Below are 17,523 nucleotides of genomic sequence, written 5' to 3'. Positions count from 1 at the left end.
TAGATGCAGATACAAATTAGTTTTAATTTGCAACCTGATGGAGGTCAGTATAGATGGACTAATAGAGAAAGTCCGACACACTACTAGAAGGCCAAATATTTTTTCAGAGCTAGATGCAGAAAAAAATTATATTCAGTTTGCAACCTGATGGAGGTCAGTATAGATGGACTAATAGAGAAAGTCCGACATACTACTAGAAGGCCAAATATTTTTTCAGAGGTAGATGCAGAAAAAAATATATTCAGTTTGCAACCTGATGGAGGTCAGTATAGATGGACTAATACAACAAGTCCCGCACACAGCTAGAAGCCCAAATATTTTTTCAGAGGTACTGTAGATGCAGATAAAAATTATTTTTAATTTGCAACCTGATGGAGGTCAGTATAGATGGACTAATAGAGAAAGTCCGACACACTACTAGAAGGCCAAATATTTTTTCAGAGCTAGATGCAGAAAAAAATTATATTCAGTTTGCAACCTGATGGAGGTCAGTATAGATGGACTAATAGAATGATGCTATGCCCAAAAGATTTTACTTCACTAGGTGCAGTAAAAAAATTGGTATTCTAATAGAACAAGACCCACACACAGCTAGAAGCCCAATATTTTTTCAGAGGTAGATGCAGAAAAAAATATATTCAGTTTGCAACCTGATGGAGGTCAGTATAGATGGACTAATAGAACAAGTCCCACACACTGCTAGAAGCCCAAATATTTTTTCAGAGGTACTGTAGATGCAGATAAAAATTACGGTAGTTTTAATTTGCAACCTGATGGAGGTCAGTATAGATGGACTAATAGAATGATGCTATGCCCAAAAGATTTTACTTCACTAGGTGCAGTAAAAAAATTGGTATTCTATACACAGGTGGTATATTTTGCAACACAGATAGGCTACTCCACTGACTAACACACTCTGCAATAGGCGAAAAAGGATTAGCTTTGCTAGATTCAGCCAAATGCTGTGAAAAAAACTTGCACAGCACTGGCACAGACCTGCCTGGCAAAAACTGATAGGAACTCATGTAACCTAGTCCTGAAAAGGACTCCAATTACAATTAGTCTTTACTCCGCCAACCTATCTATTTAAGAGCACAGACCTCCCTGATAAAAGTCGTAGGAAATGCTGTAACCTAGTCCTTAAAAGGACTGCAATCACAACTATTCCCTACTCCCAAGCTATCTGTATATTTGTGCGAAAATTGGCTTGAAATTAACAAGGTATAGCGCACACAGCAACAGCGGTGCCGTCTAACACGCAGCTGCAGCAGTGAGAAAATGGTGGCGACGGGGAAAATGGCTTGGTCTTATAGGGCAAGGACATGTGACATACACTGCCAATGACACATGCCCTTGCTTGTGTGAAAAAAAGCACTTCGCTCCGTGTGTGCGCTGCTGATAGGCTGACAGATTGCACCTCCCCACTGTAAATGCGGGAAAGAGAAAAAAAAATGGAGATCTTCATTGTTCCTGCAGAGATCCATCCCCTGCCCCTCCCCCCACCCCGCTGTACACTCAAACTGCGTATTAACATTAATTTTCATCATTACTGAGAAAAAATCCAGTTATGATTTTGGTGCACGAACAGTTATCGAACATAACCTCGAACAGCCGAATTTTTCTCAAATTGTTCGTGTTCGCCGAACGGCTCGAACACCGCCCAAAACAGCTCGAATTTGAGATTGGCGAACAGTTCGAGTAGAACAACGCTCATCTCTAATAGTGACTGAGGCATACCCCCACCGGCAGCTGCATGGCCACAATACGACCTGCCACCTTTCAGTTCCACCCCGTGGACAAAATGGAGGAGCTGTGCAAACAGTGGATACTCTTCCAGCAGCAGCGTGATCAGCAGCAACAGTTACTGTACCAGCAGCAGCAGAAAACAAATGAACTGCTGCTGCAACAGATTGTTGCCATGCGGGAGACACCGACGGCATCAGCCCCGGAACGTCGAGAGGCCCGGGACAAGGTTCGCTCAGCGTTGAGGAAGATGGGACCAGAGGATGACGTGGAAGCCTTCCTGACCATTTATGAGCACAAAGCGGAGCGGGAAAACCTACCGACCGGCCAGTGGGCAGAAGTGGTGGCTCCGTTTCTGGTCGGCGATGCCCAAAAGGCCTACTTCGACCTAAGTCGAGAGGACGCCCAGGACTACCAGAGGCTCAAAGGTGAGATCCTTGCCCGGCTGGGGGTCAATACATACGTGAGAGCTCAGCATGTGTTTTCGTGGGCCTATGTGGAGACCTGACCCGCCCGGTCTCAGGCTTATGACCTCCTGCAGCTGGTAAAGAGGTTGCTCCAGCCTGAGACTTTGTCTCCAGCCCAGATGGTGGAGAGGGTGGTGGTTGACCGGCTGGTGAGGACTCTGCCTGCCGCTATCCAACATTGGGTGGGGCAAGGGGACCCCGGCACACTCGACCAGGTGGTCAGCCTGATTGAGCGTTACTCGGCCACTCAGGACTTTATCCGGGACTCTGCCCCCTCGGAGTGAGAGTGGCAGGAGACCGATTCCCTCCCAAACTGTCATAAGACCTAACAGTACCTCCACCCTTAGGTGCTGGCGGTGTCAGGGGCCAGGACATGTGGTTGCTAATTGTCCCCTGACTACGGAACCCATGGACTGCGGATATAGCCGCCGGGTCTCAATGTATGCCCAGACCGTCTGCACAGCGAGCGCCGACCCCAGGGACAATGAACTCCAACTATGCCAGGTACTGGTTAATGGGTACCCCATGGAGGCCCTCCTGAACTCAGGGAGACTTGTAACTCTGGTACATGGGTCGCTGGTGGCAGGAGACAACCCCAGTGGACGGCCAGTCGTGGTTATGTGTATCCATGGGGACCTCCGAGAGTACCCAACTGAAGAGGTAGTTTTGTCCACGCCATGTGGAGATATAAAACATGTGGTGGGGGTGGTAAAAACTCTTCCCTATGGGACTGTGTTGGGAAGAGACTTTCCCCTGTTCTGGACTCTGTGGAAAAACAAAATCCACTCTCCCCCGGTAAAATGTATTACAGGCGCTGTACCCGACGAACCTGCCGTAGGGGTGTCCAACCTAGGGACAGAGTGTGACCCCGATAGGTTTCCCTTAGAGGTGCTGGCCGGAGAGGTCGAGGAGACCCCATTGTTCCCCGAGCTGGAAGTGTCCCGGGACACGTTTGGGACGGCTCAGCTACAGGATCCCACCCTGACTCAGGCGCGGGAAAGGGTGGTAGAGGTAAACAGCGTAGCCCAACAGCCCGGTGCAGATACTGAATTTCCACGCATGGTAGTCAACGGTGAGTTGCTCTATAGGAAAGATAAGATCAGGGACGAGGTCGTGGAACAGTTGGTGGTACCTCATTCGTATCGTCGGGTGGTTCTAGATTTGGCACACACACACTTGCTGGGTGGACACTTAGGGGTAAAAAAGATGCAAGAACGTATCTTGCAGTGGTTCTTTTGGCCTGGGGTTTACGCGAGGTCAAAAGGTACTGCGAATCCAGCCTCGAATGTCAGTTGAGCACACCCACCGCAAGTTTCCGTAGCCCATTGGTACCCCTGCCAGTGATAGAGGTACCTTTTGAACGGATTACAATGGACTTGGTAGGACCCATTTTAAAATCCACCCGTGGCCACCAACATATACTGGTGGTCGTCGACTATGCCACCCGGTACCCGGAGGCTATACCACTACGCCACACCTCGGCAAAACCGATTGCACGGGAGCTGTTTGCCATGTTCTGTCGCCTTGGACTACCTAAGGAGATCCTGACGGATCAGGGGACCCCTTTTATGTCCAAAGTGACAAGGGAACTGTGAAAATTGCTAAAAATTAAACAATTGCGCACCTCGGTGTACCACCCTCAAACCGACGGGCTAGTAGAACGGTTCAATAAAACCCTCGGGTCCATGTTAAAAAAGGTGGTTTCTAAGGACGGAGGGGATTTGGACATGTTGCTACCCTATTTGATGTTCGCCATCCGTGAGGTACCCCAGGCTTCCATAGGGTTCTCTCCCTTTGAGTTATTGTACGGCAGACACCCTAAGGGTCTGTTGGACGTAGCCAAAGAGACATGGGAACAAGAGCTGACTCCACATAGGAGTATAATTGAACACGTGGCTAGTATGCAGGACCGGATCGCGGCGGTCATGCCCATCGTGAAAGAACATCTGTTAGATGTCCAGGCAGCCCAGAGGCGCACATATAATAAAACAGCCAGAGTCAGGTCTTTTAACAAGGGCGATCGGGTGTTAGTACTGGTACCCACAGCCGAGAGTAAGCTCATGGCCAAATGGCAAGGGCCATATGAGGTTCGAGAAAAAGTGGGAGAGGTAAATTACCAGGTGTATCAGCCCGGAAGGAGGAAACCTGAGCAACTTTACCATGTGAACCTGCTAAAGTCTTGGAAAGATCGAGAGTGTTTAGTTACAGACGTCACCCCGGGCATATCGCCAGAGAGTTCTCTACCTTCAGCCAGGGAAGCGTCCAAGGGGGAGGTCAGGATAAGTGATACCCTCACTAAACAGCAGCGACGGGAGGCTCGCTCGCTGGTGCAGCACAATACCGACGTGTTCTCAGAGCTACCGGGTAGGACTACGGTTATCAAACATGACATTGTCACCGAACCTGGGGTAAGGGTGCGAATAAGACCGTATCGGGTACCCGAAGCCCGGAGGCAAGCAATCACGGCTGAGGTAAAACAAATGCTTCAGTTAGGCGTCATAGAGGAATCACGGAGTGAGTGGGCTAGCCCCATCGTACTGATTCCAAAACCAGACGGATCGTTACGCTTCTGTAATGATTTCCGGAAATTGAATGAAGTGTCAAAGTTTGACCTCTATCCAATGCCCAGGGTGGACGAGCTGGTTGAGAGACTGGGGCAGGCCCAGTACTTTACCACGCTCGATCTCACCAAGGGTTACTGGCAGGTACCTCTCACAGATTCGGTGAAGGAAAAGACCGCCTTCGTAACTCCGGAGGGTCTATACCACTATGTGGTCTTACCTTTTGGGTTACATGGGGCCCCAGTTACATTCCAGAGGTTGATGGACATAGTGCTCAAGCCTCATCAGGAGTACGCGTCCGCGTATCTAGATGATATTATCATCTTTAGCACCGACTGGCATATGCACCTATCACAGGTACAAGCGGTGCTTAACGGCAAACCCAAAAAAATGTGCGATAGGGCTAGAGGAAGCCCGATATTTGGGGTATGTGATAGGCCGAGGAGCTATCAAGCCCCAAATCAATAAAGTTCAGGCCATAAAAAACTGGCCTAAACCATCAAGTACAAAACAGGTGAGGGCGTTCCTTGGCATCCTTGGGTATTACCACCGGTTTATACCTAATTTTGCTGGGCGAACGGCCCTGACCGATCTCTTGAAATGAAAAAAATCGGTAATGGTTCGGTGGAACCCTCAGGCAGAAGAAGCTTTTCAGTCCATGAAGTTGGCCCTGTGTGGACAGCTGGTCCTCATAAGCCCCAACTTCAAGGAAACCTTCATTGTACAGACAGATGCCTCGGAGGTAGGCCTAGGGGCGGTATTGTCACAAAAAATGAATGGTGAAGAGCACCCGGTCACCTACTTGATTAGAAAACTTGTCCCGGCAGAGAAAAACTATAGCGTGGTAGAGAAGGAGTGTTTGGCTATTAAGTAGGCCTTGGAATCACTACGTTATTATTTACTCGGGCTTCAGTTCCGTTTGGTGACGGACCACTCACCCTTGGTATGGATGAGGAATGCCAAGGAGAGGAATGCGCGAGTCACCAGGTGTTTCCTGTCACTGCAAAATTTCAGTTTCTCTGTAGAACATCGCCCTGGGAAGTTGAAAGCAAATGCGGATGCCCTGTCCCGGGCACCCTGTATGGTGGCAAATGTTCAGCCCCACAAGTTTGAACAGAGGGGGGGATATGTGAGGCAGTGACCGGGATCGTATACGAAGGACGTTATATATCCCCCAGAATGTGTACAGAGACCTATTAAATCCATTGGAGTGCATTGCAGTCACAAACTCACCTGCGGCTGCAATGCAGGAATAAAGGTGAGCAATGACCTGGTCACACTACCTGGCTAAGGCAGATTAAGTAAAACCCGGCAGGGCCTTCATTTCTTGGAGGAGGTCACAGAAGGCAGTGGGGCGGCCTCCTCCCTCCAACCCGGGTTTTCCAGTGGCTCTTGCCACAGGTCATTTAAAACCCCTGCACTAAGGATTAGTGTTGTTCTATGTTGGAACCTGCTAGGAGCATAGCAGGAAAGCTCGGCAGGATTGAGGGTGGCTGAACCCACGCCTGGGAAGCCTCTGCACCTGTCAGGCTCTGAGCGGCCCGGCCGTTGCCTACGGCAACCGTTGTTTAAAGACTTGCGTTAACCCGGCTGCGAACCGGGGGACTGTCCTGTTTACCCGTGAGTTGCTGAATAAAGCTGTTTATGTTGGACTTGCTTGGGTCACTGCCTCAGTTACTGCACGGTGTGAACACCGCCGCCTTACACCGTTAAATGATCTTGGGTGTATATATTTGTTAAATTTATGGACAATTAGACCACAGGACTAGGTGTGGTCAGGACAATATTGAAAATAGTTAGTAAGTGGCCTAGAAAATAAACTGCAGGCGTGGCTGAAGACCAGGCCCACCGAAAGAGTGCCCTGAAGTCACGCCCAGGGACAATACACAAAGTGGGTTGATGCGGTTCCCACCAGCCAAATTTCAATTATCCGGAAAAAGACAATTCCCGGATTGTGGTGTAAAGACTAAGCGCCGCAGTGACTACTATAAATTTTTGTTTGGTTTTTGTAATTTTTGACTTGTTACACTGTTTGTAACGTGAATTGTTGACTGTTAATTTAAAAAGTTATCTTCAGTCCAGGAGTACTGAAGTTAACTAGGGGGGAATGTGGCACCCCAGGAGTCCGGTTGCCATAGTGGCATTGCCTCCCTCACAAGAGGTGATGCCATGCCTGGAAGCAAGCAGGGGTCCCCTAGTCAGGTATACTAACATGCAACACTTTCCTGGCTCCAGACCAGCAAGGAGAGCTCCTCCCCTTAGCAACTGGGATCTGGAGGCGGGGTTAGTTAGACTTAGTGAGAGGAGTTGAAGTCAGGACGTTGAAGAGAAAAGACCTAGGGAGTGGAGCTGCGCGGCAGTTCACCCCAGAGGGAAGCGCAGAAGAACCGGACACCGGAGTCCGAGGTTGTGGGGCACCGAAGGCCCAGCAGCAGAAACCGGAGGGCAGGGGATTGCAGGTCTCCTGGCCCCACCAGACGCCCGGAGGCTCAGCAGCACCGCAGGGCCCAGCACCGCCACGTGGGAGCGACGCATCAGCAAGGCCCGAGCTGCCTGCCATTCGGGTGAGCACAAGGACGTTGTACTCAGGGACGAGGGCCACAGCACAGCTACAAGCAGCAGGACCAGAGAGATTAGTGCAAAAGGGAAGGCCTACAACTTCACCTGGCGAGGTGGATTCCTTACTTGCTTCCAGGCTGCCCGGACTTCCACTTCTAGCCAGCACCCGCGTCCCGGTCTGCCTAATCACCGCAAGTAAACATAAGAGGAAACCGCCATTGAGTTGTGGACTGATTATTAACTGCGCCATCACCCCTGCACTACACTGCCCAGCATCATCTACTTCACTACAACATCTACACTGCCATGGAGCTAAGCTCTACCTGTGGAGAGCCAAACCAACTCTGCTGCATTAAACACCAGCTTTAGAGGACCTGCACTGCAGCGGCGGCTACCTATAGCCGCATACCACAGGTGGCGTCACGAATTGCATACATAAAAACTATAAAATTCCCCTTTTTACTGACCGCCCTGGGTCACGGACCGGGTCACCGCCACTGTGACATCACCCCTAGCAACGACCGGCCCGGCACCGAGTACCCCACGGCCCAGGGGGCGCGTCATACTTGGCGTCACGAACTTTGTACATAAATCCCCTGTAAATAATCCCCTTTTGAATGACCGCCCTGGGTCACTGACTGGGTCACCACCACTGTGACATATCCCCGAGTAACGACCGGCCCGGCACCGAGTACCCCACGGCCCAGGGGGCGCGTCATATGCAATGTTAAACACAGATACCTTGCGTGTGCTGTACGTGTTTTTCACGGACCCATTGACTTGTATTGACTCTTGTCATCTGTGCTCCTGGAATAAAACGGGCATGTCTCCGTGTGTTTTGCATGAACACATGGTCTGTGTAAAAACACGGACTCCATAGGTTATAATGGGTATGTGTGGTAACCTTGAAAAAAAAACTGATACCACACATAGTAGAAATATGTGAAGGAGAACTCAAATGGATTGTGGAATTGACCAATTACTGCTAAAGGTAAGAACTGAAGCTAGATTACTTTATGTGTAATACAACTAAGCTTATTCTTACCAGTAATGTTTGCTCCCTGGACACTGGAAAAACCAAGACCTAGGAAACACTAATTAGAATTTCAGATTTGCCGTGACACATGCCCCTTGATTCCCCTTCTTATTACCAAGCTTTACATAATTGATTTTGTTAGCTGTCATACACATTTCCTTATCTATATCAGGAATTCTGCTTTCTTATTACTCACTTTAAACAATGCCCCTTATGTCAATTTATTATAAACAAAAAAAATCTTTGTATGGCATCACTGCATTCCATGGATCAAGGTTCTTCTTGATAAATCACAGTTTCTAAAGTCTTCCTTGTTCCTTGTGCTTCCCAGGAACGGTAAAAGTATATTGAAGGGATTCTCTGGAACATTAACATTGTAAGCCTTGGGTTAGTCTATTAATGATTGATCAGTGACTGACCGTCAGGAACCTCACGCATCTCCTCCATTGTTTGCATAGTTACATAGCATTGTCTATAAGATCTACTGTGCTTCATACATTTGATCAGCATTATCATTATTATTAAAACCTATATCTCTGCTCATTCAGTGTGGCTGCCACTGACATACACCTGTGTAACCGGTTCAGCTAAGAGGGGGAGGGGGAAGCATTCTAACTGTTCTGCAGGGCAGTACAGCTAAACGGTGGTGCAAAGAAGTGTAGATCCCAGACATTCGCAAGGGGCATGGCCTAGCGCTGCGAATGTTCAGAGCCTAAAGAGGCAGTGGTGGGAATTATCTGAGCAGCACTGGAAGCTAAATAAAGTTTCCTGTGGTGATCAAGCTGAAGAAAGCAGGTGAACATAGAATGTAAGGGATGTGTGTTAGACATAACTTAGAACCATCCCGGATCTAGTGGGACAATCCCGATTTGGAAGGGGGCTGTCCCGCTGTCAGGGCAATGTCCCGACTTCTACTCACTCTTCGCTGCTCCTTAGCTTCTCCTCTTCCCCTGACTCTGGGTGTGTGTGGCCGGAATCTCTCTACACACAATCATTTAAATAAGATATTATTTTCTTTTCTTGAGATCTGATCTTCCTGGGATTTGATCATTCAACAACCTGTATTATTGCATGCATGTATTGTAGTCTCCTAAATTACAAACAGATTATACTGGTACATAGAAATGTACTGGTATATAGAGATGTATCTCTAAGTACCTGTACTCTACGGGTAAAATAAAAGTCAGAATTTTTTCTCCTTATAAAATTACTAAGAAGTAATGAAAAAAATCACAATAATGACATTTTAATGTACTTACGATAAATATACAGTATAGACCAAAAGTTTGGACACACCTTCTCATTTAAAGATTTTTCTGTATTTTCATGACTTTAAAAATTGTACATTCACACCGAAGGCATCAAAACTATGAATTAACACATGTGGAATTATATATTTAACAAAAAAGTGTGAAACAACTGAAAATATGTCTTATATTCTAGGTTCTTCAAAGTAGCCACCTTTTGCTTTGATGACTGCTTTGCATACTCTTGGCATTCTCTTGATGAAGTTCAAGAGGTAGTGGTCTTCCAACAATTTTGAAGGAGTTCCCAGAGATGCTTAGCACTTGTTGGCTCTTTTGCCTTCACTCTGCAGTCCAGCTCACCCCAAACCATCTCGATTGGGTTCAGTTCTGGTGACTGTGGAGGCCAGGTCATCTGGCGTAGCACCCCATCACATTCCTACTTGGTCAAATAGCCCTTACACAGCCTGGAGGTGTATTTGGGGTCATTGTCCTGTTGAAAAATAAATGATGGTCCAACTAAACGCAAACCGGATGGAATAGCATGCCGCTGCAAGATGCTGTGGTAGCCATGCTGGTTCAGTATGCCTTCAATTTTGAATGAATCCCCAACAGTGTCACCAGAAAAGCACCCCCACACCATCACACCTCCTCCTCCATGCTTCACGGTGGGAAGCAGGCATGTAGAGTCCATCTGTTCACCTTTTCTGCGTCGCACAAAGACACGGTGGTTGGAACCAAAGATCTCAAATTTGGACTCATCAGACCAAAGCACAGATTTCCACTGGTCTAATGTCCATTCCTTGTGTTCTTTAGCCCAAACAAGTCTCTTCTGCTTGTTGCCTGTCCTTAGCAGTGGTTTCCTAGCAGCTATTTTACCATGAAGGCCTGCTGCACAAAGTCTCCTCTTAACAGTTGTTGTAGAGATGTGTCTGCTGTAGAACTCTGTGTGGCATTGACATGGTCTCTAATCTGAGCTGCTGTTAACCTGCGATTTCTGAGGCTGGTGACTTGGATAAACTCATCCTCAGAAGCAGAGGTGACTCTTGGTCTTCCTTTCCTGGGGCGGTCCTCATGTGAGCCAGCTTCTTTGTAGCGCTTGATGGTTTTTGCAACTGCACTTGGGGACACATTCAAAGTTTGCCCAATTTTTCAGACTGACTGACCTTCATTTCTTAAAGTAATGATGGCCACTCGTTTTTCTTTACTTAGCTGCTTTTTTCTTGCCATAATACAAATTCTAACAGTCTATTCAGTAGGACTATCAGCTGTGTATCCACCTGACTTCTGCACAACACAACTGATGGTCCCAACCCCATTTATAAGGCAAAAAATCCCACTTATTAAACCTGACAGGGTACACTTGTGAAGTGAAAACCATTTCTGGTGACTACCTCTTGAAGCTCATCAAGAGAATGCCAAGAGTGTGCAAAGCAGTCATCAAAGCAATAGGTGGCTACTTTGAAGAACCTAGAATATAAGACATATTTTCAGTTGTTTCACACTTTTTTGTTAAGTATGTAATTTCACATGAGTTAATTCATAGTTTTGATGCCTTCAGTGTGAATGTACAATTTTCAAAGTCATGAAAATACAGAAAAATCTTTAAATGAGAAGGTGTGTCCAAACTTTTGGTCAGTACTGTATATATAATGTTTATTTGTGTTTATGCTTGTGTGAAGACTATTCAAGATAATCCCATGTCAATCACTGTGCACTGTTTGGCGGTGATTATAGAGAACTCCAATGTACAGTGTAATTTGACACTTCAGCTTGCAATGGAGGGGGCCGATAGGCAGGGAGTGACATACCTCACAGCAGCTGTGAGTGGCACAGGACGACCCCTCCCCCAGGCCATACGGTCTTTTGTGTAAGATACTAAAATTCAACATCGAGTTATGGGAACACGATACATTCCAGTGATAAACCAACTAGATTTTTGGAATGGGGAATGTCACCCTAGCTTTTAGCACAGTCCAGCGCATAGGGAAAAGGAGATACACGGCACAGCCTTGCGACGGCCCTTAGGGCCCCGGTGTTTGGTATCCACGCGTAGCAGAGGCCCAGCTGGATCTGATGACACCAGAACTGGCCCTCTAGGACAGTCCATTAAGGAGGTATATCCCATTGTAGTTTTTGGGAGTTTAGACCAGGACTGAAGACTTAGGCTCAACCAGGAGGCAGTAGTGGGAGCGACCCAGAGAGTTTAAAGGTCCCTACAGCAAAGCCCAGTGTCTTTTTTCCTGGAGAGGCCGTGACGTCACGTCGTGTGGAAGGAGTCTATCAACCAAGAGAGGGCCCACAAGCCTCCCATGTGGCAGTCCTTCCCCCCGAAAACCAGGTCATCCATCTGACTGGTAACTGACTCTTAATAACTGCTTTATATCTTTTGCACCCCTACTATTGTGCTAATGTGTCACCCCAGGCATGGATGCCACAAATAATAAAGGCTGTGTCTGAGAGCAGTAGGGAGGTTCCCTGGTTAGGGACAATTAGCATACAGCACCTCCTGTCGCAGGCCAGTAGGGGGAGCTGGCTGCCCCTATAAAAGCTGGAACTGGGGGCAGGGTTACAGAGAACTGGACGACCTAGCTCAGGAGTGAGACTAGTCCCAGAGAAGGAGGGACAGTTCAGCTGTAGCTGAGGAGGTCGTGAGGCAGTGGAGAAGCCACGAGCCAGGGACGTACGGCGCGGAGAGCCTGTCCTGGCAGATAGAGAACTTCCTACCGGACATTGGGGTCCGAGGCTGTAAAGACTCTAAGTCCAGCAGCAGAGAACCAATCCGCGAGGGATTTCATGTCCTTTGGCCTAAAAAGTCCAGAGGCTCCGCCACAACAGAAGGGACCAGCAAAGCCAAGAGAGGTCAGAGGTAACAGGAGCCCAAGTTGCAAGCCATACGGGTGAGAATACTCGGCATGCTCAGGGACGTGAGCTATTTTACCACTAAAGGGGGAACTAGTCAGAAAGAGCATAGAGAGCACGGTAGGCCTACACCCTCACCCTGACCAGAGGGGCTTCCCGAGTGTTCTCAGACATCCAGGCCCCCTTCTAGCCGGTACTGCTGTTGGGTCATTACCACCTGTTACAATAAAGACCCTGAACTGTTTAAGCGGATTCTGCATTCTGACTATCGCGGCTGGAACTATCACCCCCAACATCCACCTACACTGCCCTGGGGCTACACTTCTCCCATGGGGAGTTATACCATTCCTGTGCTGCTCACCAACATCAGTCCCAGCGGTCTGTCCTGCAGCAGCGGTTATCCCTGACCGCAATCCACAGGTGGCGTAGTCGGACTTTCACATGTCTATATATATAAAGAGACTGCCACCATTACAGCTTGACACCCTGAGCACGGGACCGGGTTGCCACTACTACCCCCATCAGCATCGCGCAACCTAGAGACCTGGTCTTGAGTACCCCACAGCGAGTCAGCTTTTTGGCGTAGTCGGCAGGATTGTGACCAACCCGCCACAAACGGGTATTGCGTGCCAGAAAAGACTTTATACTTACCTGAGTGAAGTTTCCCGCCATTCGGGGCCATTTCCCGCCAAAAGGCGCCATCTTCGGGACGCCACGCGGGAAGAAGAGAGGCGAGGACACCAAAAACTGGGCGAGGCCTGAAGCCCCGCCCTACGTCCAGACGCTGCGCAATGTTCTGGAAGGAGATCCAGCGTCATCACCCCGCGACGCAACGTCCTTACCCAGAGCATCGCGAGCGGAGCCGCGGCCTACAGAAGAGGATCATCGGAAGGTAGGCCACGGTTAACTAGGGGGGAGGAAGATGTCGGAAGCGGAGGGGCCCACTACCACCAGCGTGGCTGCAGCAGCGGTGATGCCGTTTTCCATGCCCTATATCCCCGGTGCGGCCTGGCTGCCCAAGTACTCAGGGCAGGGCCGGCGTCAGCACCCGGCGCACCCGGGCAAATGCCGGGGCCCTGAGCAGGCAGAGGGGCCCACTGGCGGTCGCGCACCCCGCTGGGCTATGGGCGGAGGAGAGCGGTGTCAGCGCCCGCCCTTCTCCGCCGCTTGCTCAGGGCCCTGGCAGCTGGATACTTACCTCTCCCCGTGCCTCCGCAGATCAGCTGTCTTCCTGCTCTGCGCTCCCTGTGACGTCTCAGGTCAGAGGGCGCGGTGACGTCTTTACACCGCGCCCTCCCCTGAGCCGTCACAGGGAGCGCTGAGCGGGAAGACGCCGACAACGCTGGAGTTCGGACCTGAGCAGCCAGCAGCAGGTAGCAGGTGAGGAGAAGGGAGGTGAGTATTTGATTTTTTTTTTTTTAAATGCATGGAGGCATGGGGCAGTATAAAGAGAAGGGGGGGGCATCCTCCATGGGGCATTATAAGGTGGGGAACAGCCTGCATGGGGCATTATAAAGGGGGGGGGCAGCCTGCATAGTGCATTATGTGGAGGGGAACAGCCTGCATGGAGCATTAAGAGGGGGGGGGCTGTATGGGGAATTATGTGGGGGGTAACAGCCTGCATGGAGCATTATAAGGGGGGGGAAGCCTGTATGGGGCATTATGTGGGGGATAACAGCCTGCATGGAGCATTAAAAGGGGGGGGGCCTGTATGGGGCATTATGTGGGGGGTAACAGCCTGCATGGAGCATTATAAGAGGGGGACAGTCTGTATGGGGCATTATGTGGGGGGTAACAGCCTGCATGCAGCATTATATGGGGGCCAGTATCCTGTATGGAGCGTTATAAGGGGACCGGTATCCTGTATGGAGCATATATGGGGGCCGGTATCCTGTATGGAGTTTTATAAGGGGACCAGTATCCTGTATGGAGCGTTATATGGGGGCCAGTATCCTGTATGGAGCTTTATAAGGGGACCAGTATCCTGTATGGAGCGTTATATGGGGGCCAGTATTCTGTATGGAGCCTTATATGGGGGCCAGTATTCCGTATGGGGCCTTATATGGGGGCCAGTATTCCGTATGGAGCCTTATATGGGGGCCAGTATTCCGTATGGAGCCTTATATGGGGGCCAGTATTCCGTATGGAGCCTTATATGGGGGCCACTATTCCGTATGGAGCCTTATATGGGGGCAAGTATTCCGTATGGGGCCTTATATGGGGGCCAGTATTCCGTATGGAGCCTTATATGGGGGCCAGTATTCAATATGGGGCCTTATATGGGGGCCAGTATTCCGTATGGAGCCTTATATGGGGGCCAGTATTCCGTATGGAGCCTTATATGGGGACCAGTATTCTGTATGGAGCCTTATATGGGGGCCAGTATTCCGTATGGAGCCTTATATGGGGGCCAGTATTCCGTATGGGGCCTTATATGGGGGCCAGTATTCCGTATGAAGCGTTATATGGGGGCCAGTATTCCGTATGGAGCCTTATATGGGGGTCAGTATTCTGTGTGGAGCAATTCACCGGTTTCTGAGCTATTGTGGAATTTACAATAGATATCACTCATGTAATGTAAGAAGTGAAATGCATTGTACTATATATATATATATATATATATATATATATATTTATTTATATATTTATTTCTCCGCCGTATCTCTGCATCATGAATCGTGGTATGTGTTAAAGGGGCCCACTGAGACTCTTTCGCCCGGGGCCCAGAAAAACCTGGAGCCGACCCTGACTCAGGGGAATCCTATACATTAAGTGACTTTAAGGAAAGACTGTACAGTTTATTTAAAGTCTATCCCCTAACAGAAGAACAGAAAATCAGCTTACTGACAGGGCAGTTAACTGGTGCGGCCCAGCGGGAGGTAAAATCATGGCCAGCTGAGGAGAAAAGGACTGTAAAGGACATTTTGGCCCGGCTGCGGGGTACCTTTGACACCCGCACCTCAGCTGAAATTAAAATGCGGTTCTACGGATGTAAGCAGCGGACACAGGACAGCATCAGAGACTATGCCCTAAATTTACAGGAAGCCTTGGGAGCAATCAAACAAGCTGACCCTGGCAGCGTGCAGGATACAGATAAACTATTGACTGACCAGTTCATAGAAGGTCTGCTGTCTAGCGCCCATAGAACCCAGCTGCGCTTCATGGCCCTACAGAACCCCGATTTGACTTTTGCACAGTTTAAAGAAAGGGCCATCCGGGTGCTCCGAGAACCCACACCAGGTGGCGCTGTAGCTTCCCGGCGTCCTGCCATTACGTACCACCAGGGGGCGGCGCCCTACCCTGCCGACCTTGTGGGGGCTGATGCGCAGGCCCTAAACCCATCCCCGTCTGCAAACCTGCACCATCAGGTCCAAGAACTAACAAAGAGTGTTGCCGCATTGACCAGGACCGTACAGTCGTTACAGATGGACCCGTCAGGACCAATCAAGCTGTCCCGTGGCGTCGACGGAGGAGGATCCCGTCGTTCAGAGGGAGGCCCACAGACTGCTACGCTGAGGATGGACAGCCGATTTGCCGCCGTTGCGACCAGCCAGGACACATAGCCAGGTACTGTACTTTAAATGGGTCCGACCTGGGGCAGAGGGCCAACCCCCAGGCATAAGGTCACCAGGCCCGTCGAATTGGCACGATAAGTACGTGGGGGGACGCCCGGTTTTACCCGTAGTGCTAGACGGTATCCCCATGAGTGCACTGCTGGACACCGGGTCTCAAGTGACTACCATCCCCTATGTACTTTTCAAGCAGTGCTGGAGTGACACTGATATAAACCGTTATCCAGACGATGACTTGAGCATCATCGCCAGCAATGGTCAACCCATGGCGCAGGTGGGGTTCAGGGAGATGACCATCAAGATTGGTAAGGTTGAACTGCCAGCACAGGGAGTGATTATTCTGGACATTGACCGTCGAGAAAGTCACCCTAAAATAACCTTGGGTACTAACGTGATTGAAAATTGTCTTTCAGAAGTAATTGTAATTTTGCAGCAGGTGGCGATGAATGCTAGCTCCAGCCAACAGAGGGTCCTCCAGAAAGAGATAAGAGCCCTGATGAGACGGCAACAGGTAGAACTGTCTGGTGGTGAGATCGGTATCGTGAGGATGAGCGACCCGTTCCCCATTGCCATGCCTCCCAAAAGTGAAATGATGATCTGGTGTCGGACTGCAATCGAGTTAAGAGGAAGAGACTACCAAGCCATGGTAGAACCTGTGTACTCAGACAGCAGGCCCACCATTTTGACAGCCCGGGGGGTGGTTGATGTCCGCCATGGAAGGGTGCCCATCCGGATCTTAAACATTGGGGAAAGGGAAGTACACTTGCCCCGGTACACTACATTAGCCAAATTGTTTGCTGTCGAACACAATGCTCTCAGGGTCGTGGAACCCTTGCCTCCATCTCCCCCAGTGGAGGATAATGGCTCCCAGAAACACAAGGAGGACTGGTGCCAGAAACTCCATGTGCGTGCTGACTCCACTCCCTTGCACCAAAAACAAGGAGTCTACCGGGTGGTGCAGGAATATGAAAGAGTTTTTAGCAAGCACCCGTTGGACTTCGGCCAGGTAAAGGGGGTAGAACACCACATCCCCACGGGGGAACACCCACCAATAAAAGAGAGACACAGACCAGTACCCCCTGCACATTATCAGAACGCAAAGGGCATGCTAAAAGAAATGAAGGAAGCTGTGGTCATTAGAGACAGCTGTAGCCCCTGGGCAGCACCCTTGGTTCTGGTAAAAAAAAAAGACGGTACTATGAGAATGTGCGTGGACTATAGACAAGTCAATCGTATCACCCATAAAGACGCATACCCGTTGCCTAGAATAGAGGAGTCTTTGGCCGCACTAAAATCAGCTAATTTCTTTTCTACTTTGGACCTTACTAGCGGGTACTGGCAGGTTCCTGTGGCAGAGGCTGACAAGGAGAAGACCGCCTTCACCACTCCGATGGGATTGAGTGAATTCAACTGTATGCCATTCGGGCTCTGCAACGCACCCGGGACCTTCCAGAGGCTGATGGAATGCTGTCTAGGGCA

The sequence above is a fragment of the Phyllobates terribilis genome, unplaced genomic scaffold (genome assembly GCF_046119375.1).
Source record: "Phyllobates terribilis strain yellow unplaced genomic scaffold, ASM4611937v1 Scaffold_2__4_contigs__length_985480577, whole genome shotgun sequence".
Taxonomy (NCBI): domain Eukaryota; kingdom Metazoa; phylum Chordata; class Amphibia; order Anura; family Dendrobatidae; genus Phyllobates; species Phyllobates terribilis.
The sequence above is the reverse complement of the archived record's forward strand: the minus strand, read 5'-3'. Positions refer to the sequence as shown.